At 40.0% G+C, this 20,298-nt stretch overlaps 2 long non-coding RNA genes across 2 annotated transcripts in view; one reads left to right on the forward strand and one right to left on the reverse strand.

Annotated features, from left to right (window-relative positions):
* Positions 1-20,298, reverse strand: part of LOC116409712 — a 107,795-nt gene that overhangs the window by 50,153 nt on the left and 37,344 nt on the right. Inside the window, exon 2 of the long non-coding RNA XR_004221948.1 lies at positions 8,995-9,089. This is a non-coding gene — a long non-coding RNA (uncharacterized LOC116409712). The remainder of the gene's footprint in view (positions 1-8,994; positions 9,090-20,298) is intronic.
* On the forward strand, positions 4-12,224 carry LOC105946809. The gene is made up of 3 exons (XR_004221949.1): positions 4-45; positions 7,041-7,151; positions 12,054-12,224. It is a non-coding gene; the product is annotated as an uncharacterized LOC105946809 (long non-coding RNA).

Here is a 20,298-nt window from a genome sequence, read left to right on the forward strand (position 1 = left end):
ATTCTAATTTTGAGGATTGCACCCAGGCCAAGCTGTGGATTATACGTGAGTGCCAGTATTTCATTTTGTTTTTATATATATATATATATATATATATATATATATATATATATATATATATATATAATCGGTCTCCATGAAACTCCACGGCATTGCAAAGACCTGTTTTGTATTGTTATACTTTAATATTATTTTATTCTAGACTCTTTGCATTGCGTACAACATAGTTGGCAAAATATAACAATTGCAGCAAGCGGCAGCTAGGGAGGCCAGAACTCATTGAACCTTGCTCTAAATTCTAAAAAAACAAATAAAACAGACCGTGGGGGTCACTCTCCAAACTACTTCTACTCCACTTCTCACTCAACCTCTATATTTTCCTAGTTTTTTTTTATCTTTACGCACTATAATCTATTCTTCTGTATATTTCGTTAATTTGTTCCCATAGAGAAATAGGAAATGACAATGATTTAGGGCAGGGGTTTCCAACCTTTTTAGCCCCGCGGCCCGGTAGGAGGCACAAAATCTTTTACACGGACCGAGGGGGGCGGGGCGCAGCGCGTAATACATGCGACGTGCTGGGGGGGGAGGAGGCGTTGCGGCCCAGAACTGGTCCGCGGGCCGGCGGTTGGGTTGGGGACCCCTGATTTAGGGTAAATGGTTAGAAGCAGGAGGGCCCACTGACACCTGGGCCCACCGGAAGTTCTCCTGGTATCCCTGTGGGTCAGTCCGACACTGGATATGGAGCACCCCTAGTATAATTCCTGTCTTCTTGTACTATATAATTTAATATTCATTGTTAGAACATTTTTATGTCCAATTAATCATACCTGAATTAGTATTATTACATTGCAAAACATACATTGACGTTCTAATTAATGAATATTGCCATTTATGACTTCAGTTCTATATTCCCATATAATTCCTGCAATGACCAATGCAGGTGTAGCAGAAGCACAGGTGGTCCCTTACTGCCCTAAGTGCACTAACTGACTGATGAAACCCTTTGCTTGTCCTATAAGTGATGGTATCAGTCAATTTTAAGGACCCGCCTGTCTGGGGGCCCTGTGGTGTCACAGTTAAAGGATTTCATTAGTTTTTCTTAAAGGAGAAGGAAAGGTAAAAACTAAATAAGCTTTATCAGAAAGGTCTATGTAAATACAGCCATAAGCACTCACAGAAACGCTGTTAAACTGTTAAAGATAATAGTAATATTAACTGTTATCATTAATGTTACTATGGGATATTTTTAATTAAGCATTTGTCCTAATCATGTATTTTATTCATGGAATGTATGAAAAATGACCCCAACTATCTGTTTATGTCATCCAACCCATCAGCAGAGCAGTATGGTACTATATACTGTATTTGAGTTAAAGTTTTATTGTAAATTGTAAATTGTCAAGCCAAGAATTTGGCTGGTGTTTTTGTAAATTCTGTCAAGTGCCTTAGAGCAGCCTATGGGTTTGATCTTGGCACAGCAGGAGACTGCTGTAGATGGGGGACATGCATGCCAGCTGTTACCCGCAGCTGTTGGCATAATGTTGTACCGGTTAAGCTTATCTGTTATTTATAAAGCCATAGCCCATTGTCACACCCCAATTATTGCAGTGTAAGTGTAAGAGGAGTGGTCTACATTAATAAGTTTAATGAAATCATCCTTCCCAAAATATAATGTTAATATTATTTAAAAGCTCAAGATGTACAGATGTCAAGATGTTAGTGTTAAACCCTAGATCAATCTGTACTGTAACAGGAGGGGCATGGTGACCATCCACAAACAGGCTAACATACACCTTTGAGTGTATATGATTTTGATATCTGAAACTAAGGGGGGAATTTACTTAAGGTTAAGATTTTTCACCATTTATTATGCGTATATATATATCACTTTCCCAGCACCTTATTTGTGTGTCATCCAGAAGTCAGAAAGAAGAGGAGCCAACACTGCACTCTACATCTTGAACCAGATTGTTTATGGAGTGGCCTGTGAATACTGCACTCTGCAGCTGATTTTGTGTGGTGGGCGAGGTACAAAGTATAGCCATTCCCTAAGGTAGAATTGCTCTGCCCATGAGCGATTAGGTGCTGTCACCCACCGTAGTTCTGTGAAACTGAAATTTCAAAAATCCAGTATTAAAGATGTTGAATTATTATTTTTTTTTTAATTTGAATAACAACCAGTGCTACTACAAGTTGTACAAATAAACGGTTTAGGGATTTCTCAAGATTGAAAAGGTGGTTAAGAAACTCCCAATTTGATTCCTGAGCATTTGGAAAGCATTCCAGTTTGACCCAAAAAAAGGGAGGGAAGGGTGGGTGAGGTATGTTATAATGCAGGGTGTATTAACTGGTAGCTGCTAAACTGGTTACTCCTCATCACTTGAATTTACTGTCCCTAAATTCTATGTTTCCTTAAAGACAGTGTATTAGAGATAAGCACTTCAGATTTCAGAGAATGGCTTTTTCTGCTTCCTCCAAGCGATTCTAGAAAAGCAAAACTAAATCCCAAATTGTTTAGATATTATTAACCTGATGTGAATTCACAGGGAAAGTGTAATGAGCAATGGGGTTGGTGTAAAAGTATTGTTTTCCTAGTGACAAAGAGAATGTATGGCCAGGGGGCTGCACTGGGTTATGGTGTTATTGATGTGAAGGGATGGGCCATTTTCCTTATAGCCAATATAAAATTACATTATGAAGCTGGGCATTCAGTAGTCAAAAAAATGTTCTTTGCACTACCAGGACAAAAGCAATATGTCATAGGCAGTTGGACTACCCTTTATAACTAGAAATCAGTTTTGCATACAGTTGTTGCTCTTTGGCACGTCAAGCCAAAACCTAGCTGTTATACATTCTATAAAAATAAATCTCATGCTTCTGTACATTAAGAGAATCCTTACATTGATACTGATTCACCTTCCATGTCAGGAAATCACTGTGCGAAACAGGGCTAGGAGGCTGCTGAAAAAAGTTAGTCATTTAATACCTTGGTGGTTGCCTAACATATTGGTAACCCCAGTGTATTAACCTTTCCTTGTCCTTTCTTGTCCTTTAATGCTTTTTATGGAGAAGGGTCTCAAAGAAGCCATTTATTCCAAAAAAAAAGTGCCACTGTTACATAGTTACATAGGGTTGAAAAAAGACCAGAGTCCATCAAGTTCAACCCTTCCAAGTAAACCCAGCACCCACAACCTATACTTACCAATCTATCCACTCACATACAGACCCATACTGACCTATCTATCCACTCACATACAGACCCATACTGACCTATCTATCCACTCACATACAGACCCATACTGACCTATCTATCCACTCACATACAGACCCATACTGACCTATCTATCCACTCACATACAGACCCATACTGACCTATCTATCCACTCACATACAGACCCATACTGACCTATCTATCCACTCACATACAGACCCATACTGACCTATCTATCCACTCACATACAGACCCATACTGACCTATCTATCCACTCACATACAGACCCATACTGACCTATCTATCCACTCACATACAGACCCATACTGACCTATCTATCCACTCACATACAGACCAGACCCATACTGACCTATCTATCCACTCACATACAGACCCATACTGACCTATCTATCCACTCACATACAGACCCATACTGACCTATCTATCCACTCACATACAGACCCATACTGACCTATCTATCCACTCACATACAGACCCATACTGACCTATCTATCCACTCACATACAGACCCATACTGACCTATCTATCCACTCACATACAGACCCATACTGACCTATCTATCCACTCACATACAGACCCATACTGACCTATCTATCCACTCACATACAGACCCATACTGACCTATCTATCCACTCACATACAGACCCATACTGACCTATCTATCCACTCACATACAGACCCATACTGACCTATCTATCCACTCACATACAGACCCATACTGACCTATCTATCCACTCACATACAGACCCATACTGACCTATCTATCCACTCACATACAGACCCATACTGACCTATCTATCCACTCACATACAGACCCATACTGACCTATCTATACACTCACATACATAAACTAGAAAGAGACGTTTGAGAACAAACTTCATGTTGGTTTGAAAAAACGGGAAGTCACTGAATGAAATCTGATCTGTTGTTGGCTCCACCCAGTTTTTCTAACCTTTAACCTAAATCCCAAAGTGACAAACTGTGCAAAGTTTGGGAACACTGGCATTAAACGTGTGAGAATGGCATACCTCCCAACATTTGAAAAATGAAAAGAGGGACAAAAAGACTTGGCGCGCGCAGCAAATTTATTTTGACCACGCCCACTTTGTGGCCATGCCCCAATTACCAAACCCCATTTTTAAATTCTTTTTTAAAATAGTTAAAATAGTGCCCCCAATGGCCCAATACACAGTAGCCCCCATACACAGTAGCCCCCCATACATAGTGCCCCCATACACAGTAGCCCCCCATACACAGTAGCCCCCCATACACAGTAGCCCCCCATACACAGTAGCCCCCCATACACAGTGCCCCCCATACACAGTAGCCCCCATACATAGTGCCCCCCATACACAGTAGCCCCCATACATAGTGCCCCCCATACACAGTAGCCCTCCATACATAGTGCCCCCCATACACAGTAGCCCCCATACACAGTATCCCCCCATACATAGTGCCCCCCATACACAGTAGCCCCCCATACACAGTAGCCCCCCATACACAGTAGCCCCCCATACACAGTAGCCCCCCATACACAGTAGCCCCCCATACACAGTAGCCCCCCATACACAGTAGCCCCCCATACACAGTAGCCCCCCATACACAGTAGCCCCCCATACACAGTAGCCCCCTATACACAGTGCCCCCATACACAGTAGCCCCCCAATTGCCCCCATAGAGAGTACCTCCAATAGAAAATGCCCCCCATACACAGTGCCCCCGATAGACGCTGCTTCTTGTGGCTCCTGCTCCTTATGCGGCTCCTTCTATGGTGGCGACAGGACCTTTTATAAGGTTGCGCCCCGTGCGTACATGTGACCGTACGAGGAGCCGAATAAGAAGCAGGAGCCACAAAAAGAGACGGAGCCGGAGCGCTCGGCTCCAGCCAGTGCATCCCGCTGGCCTGGATAGTTTAATGAATGTTCTGCATTGCCATAATGCGGGACATTCATTGAACAATCCGGGACAGCGGGATGCGCTGTAAAAACCGGTACAGTTGGGGGGTATGGAATGGCAGCAGTTAACATTTCCTCACTGAAATAAATTTAAAGAAATGTGATTGGCTGTTGGTGGATCCACCCACATTTCTAACCTTTTAATGTGTAGTCACCCAGTGACTGACTGTGTAAAGTTTGGGAACCCTGACATAAATAGTGTGAGAAAGGCAGCAGTAAAAACCAATTAAATTCAATTGGTGAAATCTGATTGGCTGTTGGTTTCTCTACCAACTTTTTATAACCTTATTCCCCCAGTGGCCAGCTGTAAAAAGGGACACTGGTGTTAAACATGTGAGAATGGCAGCACTTTAAATTCGCCCATTAAAATCAATGAAATAAATCTCATAGGCTGTCTGTGGCTCCACCCACTTTTTAAAACCTAAAAATGCAGTCCCCTAGTGACCCTGGTGTTTATACTGTGACAATGGCAGCAGTTTAAATTTGAACGTAGGAAGTCTATAGGTGAAATCTGACTGGTTGTTGTTGGCCCTGCCGACTTCTAAACTTGGAACGTAGTCACCTAGTGGCAAACTGTGCAACGTTTGGGGACCCTGACATTAAACATGTGAGCATGGCAGCAGTTTCCTCACTGAAAACAATGAAAGAAATGTGATTGGCTTTTGGTAGCCCCGCCCACTTTGTCTAACCTTGAGTACATAGTCACCCAGTGACTGACAAAGTTTGGGAACCCTGACATTGAACCAATAAAATTCAATAGGTGAAATCTGATTGGCTGTTGGTGGCTCCACCCACTTTTCCAAGAGTAATACTGCAGTCCCCTAGTGACCAACTGTAAAAAGTTTGGGGACCCTCGGGTTAATACTGTGAGAATGGCAGCAGGTTGGATTTCGTGGTACAGAAGAACAGGAACAAGCTTATCAAGCTTGATAAAAGGTCTTGTGACCTGAAACGTTGCTGCTATTGTTGTTTGCCCCAAAAAAATGTTGCAATAAAGGCATTTTAAATCTACAAAGACAAGAGGTGCTGTTCCTGTTCTTCTGTACCAGGATATGCCGATGGAAAGTGGCCATTGGGGAACCTGCACTACTTCTAACTAATCACAAGGCTTGGTGCTGACTACTACTCTCCAAGCAGGTTGGATTTCCCCATTGAAAGTCAACTTGTTGGATGCCCACTTTTGGGCATTCGACAATCATCATATTTTCATTCAGGCTGACCCCATGACTATGTGATTCAAGTTTGGTGAGTGTAGCCTCAAAGCTGTAAGATTTGCAGCAGTTTCAATTTCCCCATTAAAGTCAATGGGTGAAATTTGATTGGCTGTTGCTGGTAAATCAATACCATGCCAATGGTATTAATAAGGAAAAATAATAAAAATATAAAGCTGGTGGGGGAAATAGTTTTCTGTTCCTGCACCAAATCTGGTTATATTTCTGTTTCTGCAGTCTTGTTGAATTCAGACTTCTAAACTTCAGACTGCTAAAGTAACAGTACTTAAAAAGTTACTGCAGACACTAAAAATATACACAGATACAAGATTTAGGTGCTCTGTTTTTTTAACCACCTTTAGAAAAATGTGTATATCAGACTGTAAACATATGCAGCACAACAAAAACTACATAAAAAATACAAAGATCCCAGAGCACAGATATCCACGTAGGACTAGTCCCGTGTTAAAGAATCACATACATTCCAAAGTAAAAGTTTGATGGACTAGAATATCAAGAGTTTGTAGTTTTATCCTTTGAGTTTTTTAAACTCTACATTAGAACCAGACAGCAGTTTGGTTTGGGATGTCTGAAATGCCAAATATAAAAAGTTTGAGTTTGATGGTATTTTGCCCCTAGATGGTCACCCACAACACCTGAACAGGAATGGAGGCAAGACATTATGGCTGGAACATGGAGCACAGAACAGACAAGGGGAACCAAGACGCCCATCCAAGTGACTGTGCATTAGTGAGTAGTAACTACTTTCTGTTGGCCACAGAGCCTTAAATACAGTATTGTGTTATTTTATTGTTTTATACAGTGCTGGGCATGAATGAACACAAGCTGTAAAGAGATATCGGGAGTGGCGCAAAGTATCAAGTTTTTATTGCCTCCTTATTTGTACTATCTGATATGTCTCCTCCAAAATACAGATGCACCCCATCTGTGTAGGTTTGCTTAAGGTATTCACCAGTACTGTTTATTAATATTATTAACATATAAGGAGGTAATAATAGTTAAGTAAACACTGCTGTGTGCCTTCTGGTTAACCCAATGGAGCTCCACATGTTCTATTGTCACACACTTCCTAGAAGATTTAGAATGCCAGAGTTTTTCCTACACAGAGCTCAATATATTCCCAGATACAACAGCCACAGTATATAAAGGAAATGCACACAAGTCAGCCTGATGATTTAAATCATCTCTATACATAGAAGTGAGAATTCAGTCATCTCCTGTATCTCTATTTTAAAAAAAACATTGCTACAGAAAATGAGAAAAATGCAGACAAAGATATCATAACAAGTGGTGATGCATTTTGTGTTTGTTTATATCACAGATTCTTTGCACGAAAAATACAAAAATGTAAATTTAAACCCCCCCCCCCCCAAAAAAAATAGAAAATCTTGTAGTCAAGCTAACTAATCCATTATCCCTGTGAGTTTGCTTCTCAAGGTACTTAGCCCACTCCTTAAAAAGTACACAGTATATTTGCTATGAACCTCTGGCTGAACTCTGTGGAATGTCTCCTATGGTATGACAGAATATTAAAAAAAGCTGGTGTGGCATTTGGGTGAGATCAGACCTATAAAATAGTTGATATGTATATATTCATACACAACAGGTAGCTGATGCAGGCATATTATATAACTGATAGAATGAACTGCCATACTAATGCAAAAGTTTGATAAGCAATTACTTTTTTTGAGCGGTAGGTGGAACTCCTTATTGCAAAACAAAACTCCCTGAATCACCTGGTTTAGACAAATTAGGGCTGATTTAATTGTGATTGGAATGATTGAATATTGACTACAATGCTAGTAAGAGCCTTTGCCAACCCATGGGTCTCCAACATACCACCCCTTGGGCGCAACTGGCTCCCAAAGTTGCAAATGTTTGTCCCTCTGAAATTGTATTTACTCTGAAATTGTTTTTACTCAGAATTAAAAGGTGTATTGTGGGTAAAACTTACAATTACTTTATTATTTTACTTTTTTTGTAACAAGAAAAGTAATTTGCATGGCATAGTATCAAATATCCGTCTTCTCAATTGTGTCTAAATCAGTCCAAAATGTAAACAAATTGTCATCAAGTATAAATATATAACTCTATGTAAAAGATGTACTGTTACTGGGGGCCTGATTTATTACTGCCAGGGGTGATACTGGAGCAGCCAAGATGTCCCCAGATCATCTATGTAAGATATTCTTAGGGGCAGATTTATCAAAATGTGAGTTTAGAGCTTAATACATAAAAACTCACCCATGTTCTATTCATTCCTATGGGATTTTCAGACGCCTATTTATGAAAAGGTGAGTTTTAACTTTCACCCATTGATAAATACACTTCTAAAAATCCCATAGGAATGAATAGAACATTGGTGAGTTTTTATATATTAAGCTCTAAACTCACATTTTGATAAATCTGCCCCCTAGTATATCCTTAGACACCTTAAACTTATAATTTAAAGTTTATGCATGAATGGTTATTTCCTTTTTGTTTGTTGCATCTGCTTTTATCCATATTTGCTGGAGCACTGCAGGAGATGATAGTTCTGATGAATAAATAAAACTATTTCCCAGCAACTTACCTTGTAGAATAAGCAAGATCTGGTCAGGAACCAATGATACTGACTTAACTTCCACCTTACCCATATCTTCATTATGTTGACCGCTGTGTTTCTCTCTACAAAATGAATAATAAAACAATGAATTGTTACCATGTGGTTTATTAGTGGTAATTTTAAAATCTGCTGCTTCTTCTATTATTTTTCTATACAGGAGGCCAACATAAAACAAGATGGTTGAAACCAGAACTTTACATGTTCTAGATATATAGGATTGTTTATGGCTTATTCAGAAGAAAACATATAAAATGATCACAATAGTTATTTTCAAGTTCTGGCTATTCTGGAAAGCTGGGTTCACCATTTGTATCAGTTTTTTGTAATGAACAACTGTTGGCAATGGTGCAAGACTAAACGGCAAAAATTGCAATATAATAAATACAGCTGAAGCATTAAGTAAATTGTATTGCCTTCTAATGACAAAAACTCTGTTATAGTGCCTTAATATGCCATTAGGCACAAATCAGACTTTGGAAATGTTCTGTTGTTGTATAAATACTGTCTGGTGAGAGGAAATACAGGTATCGGATCTATTATCCAGAAACACCAGGTCCTAAAAATTCTGAACAACAACTCTCATACCTCTACCAAAACTAATAATTTTTTCTCTTTGTTCTGGATTCATTGGACCAAAGCAACTCCTAGAAAAGGCAGATACTATAAAAGAGCTCTAAATCATTATTTAAAATAGTAACAATAAAAAGTGGTCAAAGTGATGCCATAATCAGTGCTTAAAGTGATGCCATAAGGCTTGGGGTGCAGGAATAGCGGCCAGATTGGTAGTGAGAACCATGGTGCATGAGGAGGCCTCTAGTGAAAGGTAAGGAAAGCAGAGGCCTAACAAAATAAAAATGGAGACTGCTAGTGAGAGTTATTTCCCCATATATAGGCATATTTAAGAGCAAGAAAGCTGTCTGCAAAACTGCAATGATACAAAACTTTGTGATGAGACCTTTGACTGAAGGGTTATATAAAAATTAACCATGACAAACAATTAAACTTGTGAAGTCACCGCCCATTGCTTATAATGAGAGACTAAATTTGAATTTGATGCATAATTAGGGCTCCAGTCAGGGAGTTCAGAGTAAGAAGGAAATATTGTTGAGATGAATCTGTAGAAATGGCTGTATTTGTAACACAACCAGTGGGATTTTATGTTGATAAAGTTTCTCCTGGGAGGAGGAATTGCTCTTTGGTTAAGTCAGAAGAGTCATAATCATGGCAGAGAATTCTTGATTTGCTTGTCAATTCCTGGTGATCTGCTGAAACAAACTCTTCAGAAACATATATAATTCAAAAACTTTAGACCATCTGACCACCTTCTATTTACAGAAGAACACAAACTGAGATATTTAGACATAAATGATCTTGGATACACTAAGGGGCTGATTTACTAAGACACGATTTCGAATCCGAATTGGAAAAATTCCGATTGGAAACGAACATTTTGCGACTTTTTCGGTAATTTTGCGATTTTTTCGTATTTTTTGTGATTTTTTCGGCGTCTTTACGATTTTTGCGTAAAAACGCGAGTTTTTCGTAGCCATTACGAAAGTTGCGCAAAGTCGCGATTTTTTCGTAGCGTTAAAACTTAAAAGGTGCGATGTTTCCCGCAAGTTTTAACGCTACGAAAAAATCGCGACTTTGCGCAACTTTCGTAATGGCTACGAAAAACTCGCGTTTTTACGCAAAAATCGTAAAGACGCCGAAAAAATCGCAAAAGATACGAAAAAATCACAAAATTACCGATCATTACGAAAAAAACGCAATCGGACGCATTCGGCCCGTTCGTGGGTTAGTAAATGTGCCCCCTGGATTCTCTAGATCAGGGGTGGCCAGACTTTTTCCATCGGCGATCGACCGATGACTCCAAGACGCGTACATACGCATTCACGCCACACTTCCACATCCCCCGCTTCATCGCGGACCACCAGAAATCCACGGGGGATCGTCTGGTGGACCACGATCGAAGTCTTGGCCACCCCTGCACTAGATCTTGGATACACTAGCTAATACTGTTGTACTAAGACAGCTTGGGTCAAAGGCTTTTTTTGGGCTATACATATTGACTCTAGGCGCATGAAGGCAAAACTTACAATTCAATGCCCATTCTGCTTCTGCTCTAATAAACTAATATTAGATACAAAAGATAAAAGAATTTATCAAATTTTAACCAACATTTTGGTATATACCGATCACAGATTTTTCACCAATTTCTCATACTCAGAATCTCTAAATATGTGTTTAAAGATGATTCATTTTGAAAAAAGAAATATTTGAGACTGATGAAGATCAAGAGTGACTTAAAATACATAAGGAAATAATAAAGATATAAAAAAAACTATTGACACTGACCCCTAAAATGAACAGAGAAAAATCCTTTGATTCACTTCGTAAGGCCTCCGAAATTGTAATTTAAGGTCACAGAATCATTTGGCAGATATACAGTAATAAAAAAACAAATATCTCAGTAACACTCAGAAAAATATGTGCTACTTGCGGAAGGTGATAAGATGGTGAGCAAACATGAAGCCCTTTATGGATTAGTGTAAGAACAGAAATACTGGAACTATTGATTTACCCAGTGACCCAAGCCATGTCATCAGTATTATAATCTACAGGACCTAGCATGGCTGAGGTGCACTGGGTCAGCCAAGGTGAGCTGCTCGTCATTATAATAAGTTCTTTCATGCTCATAAATTAGCACATATCTTAGGTATCCTTGTTTCTTTTTGAATTTCAGAAGAAGTGTATGACTTCAAAGAGGAGTGTCATAGCAGTGGGTAACCATTTGCAAGTATTCTATGCTACAGAGCTCCTTAATATGGCCTACCATCTAAATATTATAACATGATGATCAGTATTACTACAAGGAATATTTCTAGGCAAAACTGACACCAAATAGTTTGTCTTTGTTTTGTGGTTAGGAACAATGAATCAAACCAGACAGTTGTACGTATGCATAATTGAATATTTAAATGCAGATGGTAAAACACTAAAATACTCTTTTTTTTGCTTGTTAGGACAATGGCAGAAATGTTTTTTATCAGTATTCATCAATGCCACCTCACCATAAAGGCAACCCAAGACCCACAGTTTCCAGGGGGCCCAGGATCACGAAGCAGATATGGGGCTGGCAAAGAACAGAGGAGGGGGTTGGCAAATCCCTTTGCCCAGCAATTATTACATTAAAATATGGATTTCCTTATTAACAAATTACATTTTCTTGTATCGTCTATAAGCACCATGATGGTATTTTAGAATAGAGAAGATTGCACTGCATTGGTTTTGGAGCCATTAGGAAAGCAAATTACGTTGGGTAAAGTGTTTTCGTCTGGCCGGTCTGGATGGTGCACCAGGTTTAGCGCAGGCAACAAAATGCACATGTTTCAATCTTGACAGGTAGACAAGTCAATGCTGATGTAGGGACAAGGTGGGCAAGTCAGTCTTGATGCAGGATGCTTGGTGAAATTATTGCATGGATTACCAAAAGAAAAATCACAACTGCAAATATGTACCAGGCAAAAAACTTTGCTTAATAAATACAATAAATTTAGAAAGTGGCACCATCAATGACAGAAACAGGCAAGACTCCATAAGGTTATTCAACTGCCAGAACCCTTTCACATCAGAGCCGGCAGCATTACCAGGTCACTCAGGAGCAGAGCTGGGTTCAGGTCCCGAACTAGGAGTAGGCAGAAGAGGCCCATGCCTAGGGAGCAATGCTGGGGGGGGCGCAAGGCATATACAGTACTCTTGACTGCCTACCCTTAGTCCAAGCCCTCGAGTTACTGTAGTCCAGGTCCCCGTCATCACTGTGTGCTTGCAGTGCAAGGAGGGAAAAGCAGCAAGGTGGTCAGACAGGTTGCCTAGGGTGATGGGCTGGTCTGGCCCTGCCCAGCACTGATTGGGTTTATTGGGTTTATTTCAATTTGCCCTGTGTTTTATCCACAATGCAACATGCCTTCATAGATTCAGTAGCAAAATTTTGTTCATAATACCAGAGGCAAATATTTGCACCAGTCAGTAAATTACATGCAAACGGGTTGCTGTGAGGGAAGGAGCACAATAGGTATGTGATTTAAATGTCATCTATAGGTGTAACATTCACAGGGAGCTCATTATTTACTGCCTGATCAAGGAAGGTGTGAGGTACAGGGCTCCCTTGTGTTACACTATACTGCACCTATACCCTTTGAACCAATGTTTGTGCAACTGGCAAACTGTCACTGGCACTAGTACAAGGACATATCATTTATGTAATTTAAATTGATTTAGACACAATATCCTGGGCTCACAATGGTCAGTGTATGTTTGTTAGCAAGGAATATGCATATTATCCTGATCCCTATTTATTTCTAACCTGACCTGCCATCCACTTTGCTTTATCAGAAATGTAGGGGGTTGAGCAGTAAACAGGAGATGAGGAGGAAATTCCTGTTGCTGTCTGTTTCAGCATCCGTTATGAATAGGGCTATATAATAACTCACTGGATTTGCTTTGAGCAAAGCAAAAGAATGTAAAAACAGACTATTGTTTTATTGAAATAGCTACAGGGTTGATACAGAAAATGGAACAATACTTAATTCTTACTTAATTTACTTATTTAATTTCTCCATTTTTAGTAAACCCAGAATTTGGGTCAGAATTACCCCATACACGTATTTAACCTGCAGGGTGGTAATACAAGAAACATGCTCTGTAGGTCATAGGGACAGAAATTGCCCTTTAAGCTGCAAGTCTCAGTTCCCCCAAGAGACCTGTTTAGCTTATTAGTTACAATTGTATCTAAGTGCAGGTGTGGCTTGTTAAGTTTCTGGGCTCTCTGCCAAAAGCTACTTTTTAATTAAATTTGTATGTTTTTTAGCTTCAGTGCAGGAGATCAAAGGGAAATGAGGGACTTTTCAGTAAGAATCCAGGACTGCGGGTTGAGCTGTCAAAAGAATGACTGTCCCACAAAAAATCGGGACAGTTGGGAGCTATGGTGACAGATGAAGGAGCCTCTATTTCTATAAAACACGGTACATATATATCCATTTCTGTGTTTTTTGCAAAATATTTTCGGTTGAGGGCAGTTCATGACTGTGCTGATGTTAAGCTAGTCATACACTTTGTTTTTCTGTCTAATTTAGCCACCCATGCACTGGCATGCACAAATCACAAATTAAGCTGATCTGGTGGGAGGGGACAGATTATACTGCAGCCCTAGGGAGACCCATCAGACAAGGACCATACCAGTACCCTGATGTGGTCCCCACCCAACAGAATTTACAAACTCAACAGTTAGATAAGCACTCCCAAGGGTCCCAAGTGCAATAGTTAGAGACAAAAGATCCACATATTAGGGTTATCGGACAATAAATTTAAAGGCGAACTATAGCTTAACAAGAGGTAGGGTATAAATGCTGTACATTATGTTTTGGGCTTCTATACCAGCCCAAGGTCGCCACAGCCCTTTAGCAGGGAAGATCCCAAAGATGCCCCAGTAGCTCCCCATCTTCTTTTCTGCTGATTCCCTGCATATGTTCTGTGCTGCTGTCAGTCACTGAGCTTAGGGACCGACTCACAATATACTGTATATATATATATATACTATATAAATACAGCTGATTAGTAATCAGCAATAATCACCCCTGTTGCATCAGCTTCAATGACAGCCAAAGCAAATTTTCTGCTTCATGACTTGTGACAACCCCAACAGCTACCTAGAGCATACTGAGCATGTGCAGTGCCTCTGACACTTCTGTGTGAAGGCCTAAATCATTACTGTTACAGAGATTATGAAACATTCTACCCCTTGTTTCAGGTCTGAAATCAAAATGGGCCACAGAGGCCCAAACAGCCCCCACCAGCCCTATAAATAGTGACTCTCTATGGCATCTTACAGCAGCCACTCTGATATTTGCCAGAACCCACAGATTGCCAGTCTGGGCCTGCCATGTTTGTTTTTAGGGTTTAGATACTAGCCAAGTGGATCAGCAAGTGGTTAAACCCCACCTCCCACTCAGCTTCACCACTGGATTTCACAGCAAGTATCTAGTGACAAACCAAGGGCTTTGAAAAAAACTGAAAAAATATTTTCCCACCAAAGTCTATATAGAAAATACAGCCCTGTGCACACTAATAGCTCAGCTTCTGTAAGAGACATCTATATAAACCAAGGTTTCCTTTTTAGTAAAAGAGCAGGAAGTCTAGTAATCAAGAGCTTGTTGTCAAGAGCTTTCATAATTCTAAAAAAGTGCTGAATCATGAATTTAGTGCCCCCAGATTTGATGCACTAATAAGTTATTAAAAATATAAAAACTCCAATACAGTAGATACATATACAGTGAGCTTCTGCATGCACACAAATTGTGGGGCCAGTGCACATAACAAATGTGCACAAACAAATTTTTTGTGTTAACACCAAATTTTGTATTTATTTTAAAAGTGCGCACACAAGTTTAAAGGGGGCCCACAATTTGTTGTCACTCATAGCCGAAAGAACATTGATGGTAAGAATAAATGCAAGAAAGGGTATGGGATGGGATGTATGGAGTACCTGGAGCTTTTATATAAGAATTCTATATTTATCAAACTCATATCTTAAGATATTAATTAGGCCTGGAGGGAAGATATAGTTCTCCCAGAATTATTTTTTTGCAGAGCAGGTTCTAGACAAAATAAGTATTGTTTTTATTTAGGCTTTAATAAAAAGCCAAAAGAGGTTTCTGAAGTCTGATTAGGGAACAGCAGAGTGGGTCCCCAGGTTTTAGGACTGCAGGCACCACTGGGGCAGAAACTGGAGAAACGGCCTCTGTAAAGCGCTGCTTAAATCTGTCGGCCAGAGAGTGTTTATAGCTATGGGCAGCCCGTTGTTATTTGTGTCCCCTGTGCTTTTTAACTTTTAGGGGATGCAGTGTAAAGAAGGCAAGAAGAAGTAATGCTCAGTTGAGCAGGAGTTTCATTCTTGTTTTGAATTTGTTGTTTTCACAGAACTATGAGGCAATCATTAAAGCAGCGCGTGTGTTTCTTCACTGCACCTAAAAAAATCTTGCTTTAATTGTATTTTTTTAGTATAGCTGGCTCTTTTCTGCACGAAAACCTCTGTTGCCGACCCTTGTCTGGTGCTAATCCCTTGCAAATATTTTTTTTTATTGTTTATAAAATGTCCTAGTCCATTTATGTAAATGCACAGCCTTGTTTAATAACTCTTTATTAGACATGTAATAGACAGTAGATGCATAATTCTTACTTAACATGGTGGCTTATCTGAGCAATTCCAGCAATGCCTTGGGAATGATGGTACACGATGGAACCATAACCTCTTTCTATTTAGTAATCATTTCCACATTCCTCTTATTTCTTTTTCCTGTCATTCTTGGGAAATGCTTCAGTCGGAGGAAAACTTGCCTAAAATGGTTTGACTGCCCCTAGTAACATACAGTATAATATCAACATACAGTATAATATCTTTCTCCAGGAAACTCTGAAGGAAACGCCTCCTTAGTAGACTTGACATCTATAATAATAGTGGCAGCAGAAGAAGGACTGAATGCTTTGTAGATATGCAGTCCAATATATAACAAGAACAATCTGACTTTTCCAACAATTAAGCTGTTTCTAAAAGTTCAGAGAGCTAGCATTCAAAGACATTCTTCCTAAACTTACATTTTATAGTGATTTAAAAGAGAACCAAAGCTTCAAGAAGCTGGATAGAAATGCTACACACTAGGGTTCATTTTAGCATTGCAATTCGCCAGCTAGGGCTGGTGCCGGTATTACATATTTACTGGCAAAATACCTGCCGGTAAAGTTGTAAGGTTGGCAACCCCACCAATAAATCCCTCCTCTCCCAATGGCCAATCAACCCCTTTTAAATAGAGACAGCTTTTTCCCTGCGCCCATTCCCCCACCTAACCAGCCAATTTCCCCACACTGTGACATCATTGCCTGCCCCCAAGTGATTTCCCTGCCCACCCCCAAACTCAAAGGCTGCTATTCTAAAGAAAAAAAGTGGCAAACCTAGGTCATTTACAATGCAGGACTACTGACCACAGCTTAATGAATGAGTACTTGTAAGTTATTTTGGAATGGAATGAGTACGCCTTTTAACATATACTCTTGCTTTGTATAGATACTTGGGGGTATGGGCATACTAAAATGAGGCACATACTGTGGTTGCTCTCTATCTCCCCTCCCTGGAGGAATAGACAGATCTCTCTCTCTTCCCAAGAAATGGGCAGACACACACAGACACACACAGACATATAGGAACCACACACATATCATATATACTTAAATATTACACTTATGCATTAATTGTACAGATTTGCTGTAAGCTGTCTAGGGTATGCTTTGACTGGCTATTTGTACCTTGCCTATCATTTGTAACATTACTCCACACAATAAAAATATTTTGTTATCACCGTGGTGAATGGTATTTTGACCATAGTACTTACACAAAATTTTATAATCAATACATTAAATTCTACAAGGGCATTTTGTGCAAAAAAAGTGCAAAATAGGCCTCGGCAGGCTGTGTCCTGCATTGTGTAACTTTCCACAGACCTCTGCTCTCCATTTTGGAGCCCAGAGACCTACAGTATGTCTCCCCTCACTAATATTGCATTAGTTGGCACTGTATTTGTGAGGGGCATGTGGATGGAAGCTCGTAGGCATAACCCCTTGGGCCTCATTCAGAGGTGCAAGGTAGAGAGCTGCAGAAAGCGCTGGCCACATCAGGGCCTAGTTCTTATCGCACGCCCTAAGTTATCACTGCATAGAGCATCAGACCCCCAAGTGTAAGTGCTACTTAGATAACCTAGTTGTAAATGGCCTCTATTATGCTTTGGGACTCTGTACCAGCCTAAGGCAACCACAGCCCTTTAGCAGGATCTGTGAAGCTGAACATGCCCCCAATAGCCCCCCATCTTCTCTTTTCCTAATTCACAACACATACTCTGTGCTGCTGTCAATCTAAGTTTAGTATATTATACAATATACCATTTGTATATAGAATACAAAAGTCACAAGGCTGATTATTAATTAATTCAGATTTTAAAACCAGCATAATTATTACTGTACCATTACAATTCTATATATAAACCTGTAGTATCAGCTTTATATGACAGATGAACCTCACTTTGAAAGCGTGGATCATTACTACTATAGAGACATGCTGGACCTTTAGTCTGGTGTAGTAAGTTCAGTATATAAAATATGGTATTTTTTTAGGGTTTAATTCTTCGTAAATGCTGTTTACGCTGGTCCCCTGATAAATGTAAATCAGATGTTCTATTGTAATACATCAATTAATTTGGATTTATCTGCAATTAATACTGCTTTTCCAGGCTTGACTGCTCTCTGGTGCAGCGTTTTTCAACCACTGTTCCGCGGCACACTAGTGTGTTGCCTGGTGTGCCGTAGGCAGGGCACCAATGTACTAGGGGGGCACTGCTCTTGGCACCAATGTACTAGGGGGGCACTGCTCTTGGCACCAATGTACTAGGGGGGCACTGCTGCTGGGCACCAATGTACTAGGGGGGCACTGCTCTTGGCACCAGTGTACTAGGGGGGCACTGCTGCTGGGCACAGAGTTAAATTTTTTAACATTTTCTAATGGTGGTGTGCCTTGTGATTTTTTTCATGAAACAAGTGTGCCTTTGCCCAAAAAAGGTTGAAAAACACTGCTCTGGTGCATGCACTTATTTTGAATCATTCTGGCTACACTTCATAGCTGAACTCTATTGGGGTTATGTAATAAGTGGCACAAACTGACAGATGTCCATACCCACCATTCTAATTCAATCATTTGGCCCCAGGGCCAAAAGACCGAATTAGCTCGATGTTGCCCACCCGTACTGTAGATCTTAGCGTGTATGGCCACCTTAAAGTACTAATTTTAATGGGGATTTTTGTTGCAGAAGCTAAACTGGGCACCTTCCTTGTCCTTTAAGTTAGGATATATTCAAGATAACATTGTCATGATTTGCCATTCTAAACAACCTTTAAATATACATATTATTGTGCAAATGAAATTGCTGTTGAAAGCAGTGTTTGCCCTGTGTGCAGTTAAAGGTGGCCTACACTGGCAGTATTGGGTATTTCTCAGCCATCAGTGATATCCCTTCTAAGAATATGCCATGTGTTTTATATTAGCCTTAATGTACAATTAATAGACTGACTTTTTCTAAGAAAGAAACACCTGCTAGTCATCTCGTAATTGTAGCAATTGTGTATTTTTTCTGAACCAATTCTAGCATGTAACCAATTAAAGAGTCCACGCCATTAAACAGAACATTTGTGCAGTTCTATAAACAGCCTCCATTTGGAAAAGCTCTTTAAATGTGCTGAGAAGCTTTTATTTTAGCCACTGAATTTCTTAGTATTGCCAAATGCTTGTTAAGATAATACTCAATCCCTGTACTATTCTCATTTACAACTTTTATCTTCTTGCTTGTTGCCCTTTTTTTTTTTTTTTTTTTTTGCGTTCATTGCACAATTGCCTATTTTCTCTTGCTATGCAATGTCAGTATTAACTTCTTCCCTCCAGTTAATTCCCCTGGTTAAGCAGACATGCCCAATTTTAGGCCAGATATCTGTCGGGTAGGCCGTCAGGGGTGCCTGTACACAGGCAGATAAGCTGCTGAATCGGTCTGCAGGGCAAGGATCTCATCTCTCGGGTAATTCTGAGAAGAGCTGTTTTGTTCTCCCTGGTGGCTTGTGGAGGCTACTACTGTTTTACTACTGTTCTTTTTGTTGCTGCAGCTTTGTCTTGGTTGCTTGTTTGAAATGAAACAGCTGATTGGTTACCAGGGGTAACTACACCTGGGCAAACTTTGCACCTTTTATTACATTTAAAAGCAGACACAGCAGCTTAAAGGGAAATCCTGTTCCAGCTTCCCAATATTAGGTTGCAATGTATGCAAACGTATCAAATGTTTGTTGTTACTGACTCTTTAGGCCATACCTGGACTTACATCTGTTTCAGGAGAACTAAATGGCTTTATTTTACTCTTTAAAAAAAATAGATCATCCTCACTCCCAAATAAACTCACCAATACTATCGTAGGAACAAAGCGGTACGATAATCAGTGTGTTATAGTGGAAGATGAGGCAACTGATATTGGCAAAACCCTTGGATATCAGTCTTATCGGGCAGGACAGAAAATCTGACGCCATTGAAGGCGCCTGAACCTTGGCAGATGTTAATGCTGAATCATCAGATAGGGGTAGAATTATTTTGTAATTGTAACATGTATGGCCACCTGTGTATGTGTTTTTTTG

The sequence above is a fragment of the Xenopus tropicalis genome, chromosome 3, assembly GCF_000004195.4.
Source record: "Xenopus tropicalis strain Nigerian chromosome 3, UCB_Xtro_10.0, whole genome shotgun sequence".
NCBI classification, from domain to species: Eukaryota; Metazoa; Chordata; class Amphibia; order Anura; family Pipidae; genus Xenopus; species Xenopus tropicalis.